This window comes from Diadema setosum, chromosome 19 (assembly GCF_964275005.1).
Source record: "Diadema setosum chromosome 19, eeDiaSeto1, whole genome shotgun sequence".
Taxonomy (NCBI): Eukaryota; Metazoa; Echinodermata; class Echinoidea; order Diadematoida; family Diadematidae; genus Diadema; species Diadema setosum.
Window position 1 is genome coordinate 26,331,383 of NC_092703.1, and position 9,900 is coordinate 26,341,282.

The following is a 9,900-nucleotide window of genomic DNA, read 5'->3' on the forward strand; positions in this document are numbered from 1 at the left end:
GCCTACCATGGACGTTGATGGCGTCTGAATTACACGAAATTACCGACCCTGGAAGAGTAGAAATTGGTAGAGTGTCGCGATCAGCGGTTTGGAGCATTGAGTGTGGGGTGCATGCATGTGTAATGAGATCGCGGCCAGTATCTGCATGGACTCAGGCCTAATATAAACACGTTTCGATAAAATTTATCGGAATGTATTTTGGAAGCATGAAACAAACAGAAAACTTATAGGCCTAACTAAAACCACACAAGCGATAAACAAAGCAGAAATGTTAAAGTTTTACGTGTTTTCTCTCAAAAGTGACATTAGCCTATAAAAGATCAACCTAAATTAGACGAGGTACAGTATACTGTCTACCATTCTCATGCACACGGATCTTCTCTTGATTTGGTGCGTGTGTGTGTATATATGTGCGTGTACTTGCGCGTGTGTGTTGACGTCAATTCAAAACGAATAGATTGCAACTTTTACATCAATTTTTTTTTTTTTTTTTTTTGCCATTGTAATTATCTACGAATCTAACCTCAAAAGGGGAGGGAGTATAGTTGCTGAATTATTGTGGGAAAAGTGGTTATGTGTAACTTCTTTTTTTCAGTGGGGGTGTGAGACAATGGCATCATTATCTTGTTCAATTTTCAAATGTGAATGTGACCGATTATTTTTGTTCCCCCAAATTGCAAAACATAAGGTTTTGGCCAAAATCAGAGTTTGATCATGTTGATATCATTTGGTGTTATTTGGATATGAAAACAAATAACTGAAATGAAATGAAATTAAATCAAATGACAATGATAAAATCCTTTTGCTGTTTTCTTCTTCAATTTGTACTTCTTTGATGAATAAGAACACCATAAGATGTCGCCGTCTGTATGACGGTCAACGGAGATAATGTAAAAGTCACCATAGTTGCTTGAATTACATTAGAATACCTCATTCATATACTTTTTGATAAACAAGATCCCCAAGAAGTACCGTCTATAGAATATGTTAGAAATGTCACGAAAATGATCACCCGAGAGTTTCTTGTATACAACATAATTATTCTATCCCTTTTCAAACATGTCAAAAGTGTATACGACCTTGTACTCACGGAGTGCACTCCTTAAATTAAGGGAGAAAGCCCCCAAGTAACAGAACTCCTTCTTGGCAGGCCACAGGGGAAGCTCTTCACCCTCATTTTGTTGGGGTATCACGTCACGAGACCGAGACCCACGAGTCATACAGCCCACGAGTCATACAGCCCACGAGTCATACAGCCCATGAGTCACACACCCCCACGAGTTATACAGCTCATGAGTTCGACACTAAGCTAACAAGGACGACGAGACCGACACATTAAGCCCCGTGTTGTATCTGTCGAACTTGTGGGCTGTTTTTGACATATTAAGCTTATAGTGTTGAACTCATGGGCCCGAATTCACGAAGGTGGTACAAATGAAACCATGGTTTAAACCATGGACAAAAACTGTGGAGTGCCAAGTGTCGCACGGTATATTTCGTTACGAAATTGGTCATTTCGTCGACAAAATGACCGTTTCGTTAACGAAATTATCATTTCGTGGACGAAGTGTTCATTTAGTTACCAAACGTTGTCATTTCGTTGCAAAATAATCATTTCATTGACGAAATGACTGATTTCGTAACGAAATATTCCATGCGACACTTGGCGCTCCATAGATTTTGTCCATGGTTTAAACCATGGTTTCATTTGTACCACTTTCGTGAATTCGGGCCATGGGGTTTATTTGCCTAGTGTAGAACTCATGGGCTGTATGATTCGTGAGCTGTATGACTCATGGACCTGTTTTAAACGTCGAACTCGAGGTCTGCATGACTCGTGGGATGATCCCGTTTGTTTGTGGTTGAGGCATCATTTCAGACAATTATGTGAACATGTACAAGTGTTTAAAGTGGAACCACGGGAGATTGTAGAGAGAGAAAAAATGTTATATCTTCAAATAACACTATATTGTTCATTCATATACACTTAGTTGTTTTCAATATATATTGTCGGTCTTATGCCAAAAGGGCCTTAAACAACTTCCACTGTTATGCCAAAAGGCCCTTAACGCTATAGACTTTATACACTATTAGTGCAGTTTTGGCATAACAGGGGAAGTTCTTTAGGCCCTTTTGCCATAGGGCCGACGATTATGCAAAAGTATTATTATACACTTGAATAATTTAATGCCTCCCCTTCATCACGCTTATGTGCCTATATAAATGTTGTCAATTCGGTGATGGTATAGTGATACAAGGTCTATATTGACGCCGTACAAATTTCCTCATAACTGGTATAATAGAGAGCAGGAAATGTATGTTCGGGCATAAAAGGTTTGATTTCTATCGAAAATGAATAATCTCTATCTCTGCCATAGTACATTGCATCTTCCGATTTCAGAACTAGAATTGGCTTCTCATTTGCAAGTTTTGTCATTTAGTTGCTCTACATCACAACTGTTTACCATTATAGAGAAATGAAGATAATGTTGTCAACCTCTGCACTTATATTCCCTTTTTTTTTTCTGCGAAAATATCTAAAAGTATTTTATTAGTTTTAATATATTTGAATATACGCAGTATTTGACTCAAATTTGCGTTTGTTAAAATCGTTTTTCCTATAAGAATCAATGCTATTTCAGAAAGCTTACGATTATTTTCTGTATTTTATAGCCTACACGCATTATCGGTATAAAATTATGTTTTTGTAAATAATGATGGCATTTTCAAGATGTTTCAAATCATAAGTTTATCAGCACAAGACTCGTGTGCAATGTATATTTGAACGCTATGACTTTTCCATTGCTAAGCAAGACTGTATTATGTATTTGTATAAAAAAAGAAAAAAAATCTTCAGAGGGGTATTGGCTTACAAGTCTGCTATCATGCCGCTCATATTACAAGTATTGGGGTACGAGCATTGAGCAAATGTTCACTGAAAAATAATCAGGGATGAAGGCTATATCAATTCGGGACGGACGAAGAATGAAATAAACATCTTGATCACCGAATTAAAGAGGCATAATTAGAATGAAACTGAATGAATTGAATAGTGTATCAGATTTTAACGTACAGCCGATTGTCGTTTTAAGAGAGAGTATATATAGATCATAGGCAATGTGCAGCGGACGAGGAAGGGGGGGGGGGGGGGCAACATAAGAAGTGATGAATGTATGGACAACGAGAGTTGTAGTCTCCATTCCTGCGTCTCCTTTTTTATGCTTGAAAAAAGGAAAGGAGGAAAAACGGTGGAAAATCACAATACCCATGATTTTCGAGTGTTCATCGCAGACATTATTCCCGTGACCTCATGCTATAAGCGGCAGCCCCCCCCCCCCCGCCTTTAGTGGGCGAAGTGGACCAGTGGCTAAACATTCCTGCAAATGACACTATGCATTGAATTAAGGAAGCTTTCCTTGCGGCGGCGTCGTGAAATATTCATCGTTTCATCTCAGTCAGACTTGAATATTGACGATGATTTTAATTCCGTCTAACGCTTCCGTCCATTTGCAAGGCCAAAATATATAAATCAGTTTCAATGAGATTCACCGGAATGTGTCTGTGTAAGATAATACAAACAGAAGATTTGACTATAATCAGTCAAGGAATAATTACTGATGGAATTTTAAAGAATTATATGTTACAGGTGATATTAGTCATATCATAGTCAAGACGTACATGGCCGAGAGGATAAAGGCGACGTCACTTAAGAGACGTGAGGTTGCACACATACGGGTTCGAACCCCATAAGAGCACGAAATATAAGTTTACGTCAATGCATCCCACTCCCATGTACGTACACGGATCTTCACGCTAGTCATTTTTTGTGTGCTAGCATTAATTTAAAAAGGAATACGATTATTAAAACCTTCAGCTGAAGGTATTTTAGCGTTTCAATTTTTCAGCATCCTTCCCTTAAAAGGGAGAGAATTATAGCTGCTGAATGGAGAGGGTGGGGGTTATATATGGCTTTTTTTAATGAGTCGATGGAGGGGTAGTGGAGTTTTATATCCCTCTTCAAAAGTGTATGCTAAATTATAATTGCATACCCATGGAATGAAACACTTAGTCTTCTAAACCAAATGAAGCGGGGGGAGCATCATGAGGGGAAAAAAGGGGAATCTCCCTCGGCGGGCAGCAGAGGATAGCTCTTCAACCTTAATTTGTTTAACGGTTGTGATCTCAGTTGTCCGTATTATGAGTAGCCGTACTAATTCTACTTTCTATAGTAGGACCATACAGGAAGTAGGGACAAAGTTAATATCTTCAAATATAGCACATTATAGCTGTATATTCATACGCTGTTATATGTTTTAAAGGCATACAAACGCTGTTATATATAGGGTCGTATAGATTACTATACCTCCTTTTCAGTGTGTGCATGTATGTTTTCACTTCTGTTTTGATACAATATTTAACCGCATAAACATTTCGTCATAACAGGTGGAGAGCTGGGCCCCGTCTTATAAAGACTTGTGATTGATTCAAATCAATCGCAACTTTACGACTGAATGCAAATCCATCTTATAAAAAAAGTTCTGATTTAAATCAAGACGGAGAACTACAATCAATCAATCACAGGTTGCAATTGATTGCAGCTTTCAAGAGATTTGTGACTCGATTGATTTTTATCACAAGTTTTAAAAGACAGGGCCCAGGAAAATGTATTTAGAAAAACGTATATAGCTATCTTATTACCACCTTTTCTTCATTATGTGCCTACATGTTTTCACTTCTCTTATTGTATACAATATGTAGTCTATTTAACCTCGTAAACTTTTTCATTATAACAAGACAAGTGGAGGGCAGGAAAATGTATTCAGAAAATAAATTTTATTTCTATTGAAAGTGGACATTACTGCCTTTTGTCATGTTTGCTATGGCATTATCTGATTTCAAGACTTATGAATTAGATTCTCATTTGTGAATTTTGTTGCATTATCAATGGTAGCTTTCCATTACTGCTGTTTATCGATATGAAGTAGAGATATTGATTATGGTTGACATGAATATAATAAGTTCTTGCTAGAATGCCTGGAACGATGTTTATTTCTTTGAATACCATGCAATATTTGACTCAGATTTGCATTTGTTAAAATATCGTTTTCATTTCTAAAAAATTGCAACACTGTTAAATGCTCACGAGTTCTTATCTTTACCACGTACGGACATGTTTTCTAGATAAAGATAATGAAATTATCAAGATATTTGAAATAGTCACTCTTAAGTTTAGCACAAGACTCAATGCGTCAACTAGTACAAAAACGCGTATAGATAATGATAATGATGATAATAACAACAATAATGATACAATGTAATAATTGATAATGATAACGATGATAAATATGAATAGGCGCCGAATCCACTCTCTATATAGATTGCTCAAGGCGCATATTGATATTGATTTTTAAAGAAATAAACATGTTACATGTACTTGAAAAATTTCGCACTTACGGGGGGTGATGGCATGAGCACCCATCGGAAAACAGTTAATTCGCTTAATCATTGGGAAAGTGAAACAAAGTCGATATACAGCTTCAGACAAAAGGCAATGAGCGAGATGAGATGGTCACCTTCTCTTTATCAGTATGGTGTATTAGGATGATTATTCATTATCATAATGATTGAGGGTAATGAAATGGAGATGACGGAAAATAGAAGTACCGGTACAATGATTAATTGCCATCACAATTCTGCAATGTAGTAATTCGTGTCTGTTTTCCAGCTGTTTGGCGAGTCGACAGCTAGGCTATACTGGATAGGCGATAATCAATTATCATGATTACCTCCTCTCATTGACCTACAATGTGATCGTGCCCAATAATGTTAATTCGATGGAAACAGCGCATTTGTCTGATTAAGGCAACCTTGAAATCGGTGTGAAATTGCAGTATATAACCAGGGGGCCAAAACCTTAAAACAGAGGTCGAGTTGCACTCTCTCTACAAACTAAGTAGACCATGCTTATTTTCAAGTTTTTATTGTAACAAACAACATTCCACTGGTCTACCTCAAAAAATTTGTTGCGAAAGCCTCCAAATCCAAGATGGCGTCCAAAATGGCCGCCATATTTACTGAATTTGTTATTTGAATGATAGAATTCGACAGAAACATTAGATTTCAACAAATGTGATGTCATATGAAAGAGAATAAAATTTTCTACAAGTTGAAACCATTTTTGTGGGTTATTGTGATAACTGGATTGAGATTTTAAGGAAAAAACACTAATTTTTTGATATTTTTCTGAAAAAAGGAAAATCATGAAAATGCTTGATTCGGCATAAATCAGAGAATGACTTAAGGATTATCTTGAAACGTTTCAGGAATTTTGTTTGACATATAATTAATATTTGGAGAAAATTAGGGGTCAGTACCGCTTTTTGTTCAGGAGTAATAATGTCTCAAACTTGAAAACTCACTTTGTAAAAATGGGCACTTTAGTTGTGACAAGACCTTGTTGGTCATAAAACAAGTCTGCGCGTGTCAAGACTACTACACGCACCACTAGCACTGGCGCGTGTAGCAGTGCCAGTGGTGCGTGTAGTAGTCTTGGCAAACGCAGACACTTGCTTTGACAAACAAGGGTTTGTGCCTGCAAACTAACTTTTCGTACCAAGTGGTAGCTCAGGTGACGCTGGTCGCTATTATTTCAAAGTAGATTGTTCTGAAGCAAATGAGATAAAGCAATTTTTTTTTTTTCAAATAGAGGTAGTAGCTTGAAACTTGGCACCAATCTTGTTATAGATAGTTTAAAGGACAAGTTTTCCCTCATAGACATGCGGGTTGAGTGAATGCAGCAATATTAGTAGAACACATCAGTGAGAGTTTGAGTAAAATCAGACAATCTGTTAAAAAATTATGAATTTTTGAAGTTTCTACTTAGTCATGGCTGGATGGAAAGACTACTATAGCTTGTGATGTCACATGAGTACAACGATATAAAGAAAGAATAAAGAAAATTCAACATATTTCCATTTTTCTCGCATAACAAAAGAACACATGACTTCTCTCTTTCAGAAGGCAGGGGGAATAATATTACCATTAACATACGTCAGTCGCAAGTCGAAGAAATGTGCACTTTATTTAAAAAGTAAAGTCAAACTTTCACTGATGTGTTCTACTAATACTGCTGCACTTTCTCAATCCTTATGTATATGAAGGTGGACTTGTTCTTTAAGGCAGAATTCAGATCAACCACAAAAAAAAAAAAACAAACATGAAGATGACAGCCATCAAAGTTGACATAGTTTATTGCGCCAAATTAAATGTATTATCATGATTTTCATAAAATTTTGTCTGTTGTACTATCTATTTATATGTTTTTACATATTTCAAACATTGTAATGCTATTTCAAACCGTCTTAGGTTTTTATGGAGACATTTTTAAGACCAGTGATATTCTACTCTCCAAAAAAGAGAAAAAATCGAGTGGAAGTATTCACTTTTGAAGGAGTGAATAACAGAAAATAGTGAATTTAGAGTGAAATTGGAGTGAATTTTGAATGAAAATGTTCATTTTCACTCATTTTAGAGTGACCTCAGGGAACACTCGTCATTCTTCGAGTGATCCCTGAGGTCACTCTAAAATGAATGAAAATGAACATTTTCACTCTCGAGTGATTCTGATATCTACTATGGGAAAGCATGAAATGGCCTAAGTTCAGATCAATAATTGTGACACTATAACCAACATGAAATCAGCCTAAAAACAATGTAAGAAAAATCTTGTAACAGTAAATACAGTTTCAGCATGCTTATTTGTAAATGTGAATATACAGCACGAAAGATACATTTGGACAGTTTTATTCGAAAAATATACTGAAAAATGATTTCGCACAAGATATTTAAAGGCAAATTTGAGAAATTGCCGCCATGTCGGATTTTCCGGGGGGGGGGGGGGGGGATCAGAAGGGCTTTCAAGGACAAGGATCTACGGACATTATTACACATAGTACCATCATAATTCACGTTTCTGCAACAGCAGAGTAGCATACAAGTAAAAAAAGCATATCTTTGATACAGAAGCATTTTTTTTTTCATCAAAGATTGGGCCTTACCCAAAATGAGTTCCACTGGAATGAGTTCCACTGGAATGAGTTCCACCCCCCCCCCCCCAAAAAAAGACCCTCAATATGGTTTACACTATACAATATCGTTCGGATGTATCATGTGTATAGAAACATATAATAGACAGCAATATAAGATGATTAAAAGAATACATTAAATCATAAGTTGAGATTTAACTTTGACGCAACACACATAATGTATTGTTTACCATTGGGATATCACATTTGATTTATATGTGCAGGTTGGTTGTATCACAAAACATTCTACCATGTATAAAAATTAAAATAAAGACTAAATCATACGAAGATATCACCATTTCTTTACAAGAAACCATTAACCATGATAACTGTTGACAGCTAAGTATCAAAAAACCCGTTCTTATCAGATCTATTTAGTATATCTAATAATATTTGCAATGATTATACTGATTTAAGTTTGTACATTAGTTGTTCTATCCCTAACTCACAGTTTAGAACTAGTTTGAGGAATTAACTAACGGTGGGTTTTGGTTTTACGTGCACTTATGGTAAATAATGCCTTGAACGACAACCTCAATCAATTACTGCCATCTTGAATTTTGTGCTGATACTATTTTTGTCGCTAAATATGACACATTGGCAAAATTTGTGCCAAATTCCAAGCTCCTATCTCTTTTTGGAAAATACTTTTTGTTCAATGTTCAATCTTATCTGCCTCAGAACAATCTACCATGAAATGCTACAGTAATAGCGACCAGTGTCACCTACCTGTCCACTTGGCATGAAAAGATAGTTTGCAGGCACTTATAAGTCAATAGACCATTACATGTGACCATGTAAACACATTGTATGCAAAATTTATAATGCATAGATATACCTTTTTTCAAGTTTTAGATATTAACATGTCAACAGTGTATATGATATTGCTTGTAATTCCATAAATATGAATTATGTCTCCTCTCAGTAGATCTCAATCACAATCGCAGGTTTCAAAATAATTATTCGGTTCTTCTTTGATAAATACTAAATCATGCATTTTTACATTTCATTCTTTCTTCAAAACAATATAAAAATATGAATTTCCTCCCCCTCCCCCCATTTATCACAATACACAGCTAAAGTGGTATCAACTTTTAGGAAGCTTTTATACTCTCCTTCACATGACATCAAAGTTTCTGCAATCCGATGTCTCTATCAATAGAAATGTTAAATCAATAAAAATGGCGACCCTATTGGACCGTATCTGTACTTTGGAGGTTTTTGTAACAAATCTACTGAGATGTACTTACGAAACATTGCTTAGTACGCTTAGTAACTTTATGTATGGTCTTATTCATAGAGAGAGTGGAACTCGAAAAGTAAGCACAAACTTGGATTTGACCCTCTGTGACATCTTTGGAAACAGATGCGTGTAAAAACATGATATTATGTAAAATGAGATTTCAAGTTTGAGACATTACAACTCCTGAACCAAATACAATACTGACCTCTAATTTTCTCCAAATATTGATTATATGGGAAAGATGTTAATTTCTACATGGTTTTCGTAAACATTTTTAATTTAATTTTTTTTTTTTTACTTTTTAGAGAAATATTTACAGTGCATTCTGAACAATGTCTCTATAAAAACCTAAGATGGTTTGAAATAGCATTACAATTTTCAAATTTATATAAAAACCATATAAACAAACCATATAAGCAAAACAGACAAAATTATATCAAAATCGAAATGATACATTTACTCTGGCGAAACACACTATGTCAGCTTTGATGGCCTGCAATCTTGATTTTTTTTTTGAGTGATTGATCCAAATTTTGTTAGAAACTTTCTAAAGCCAGGTTGTTTCAAGCTTCT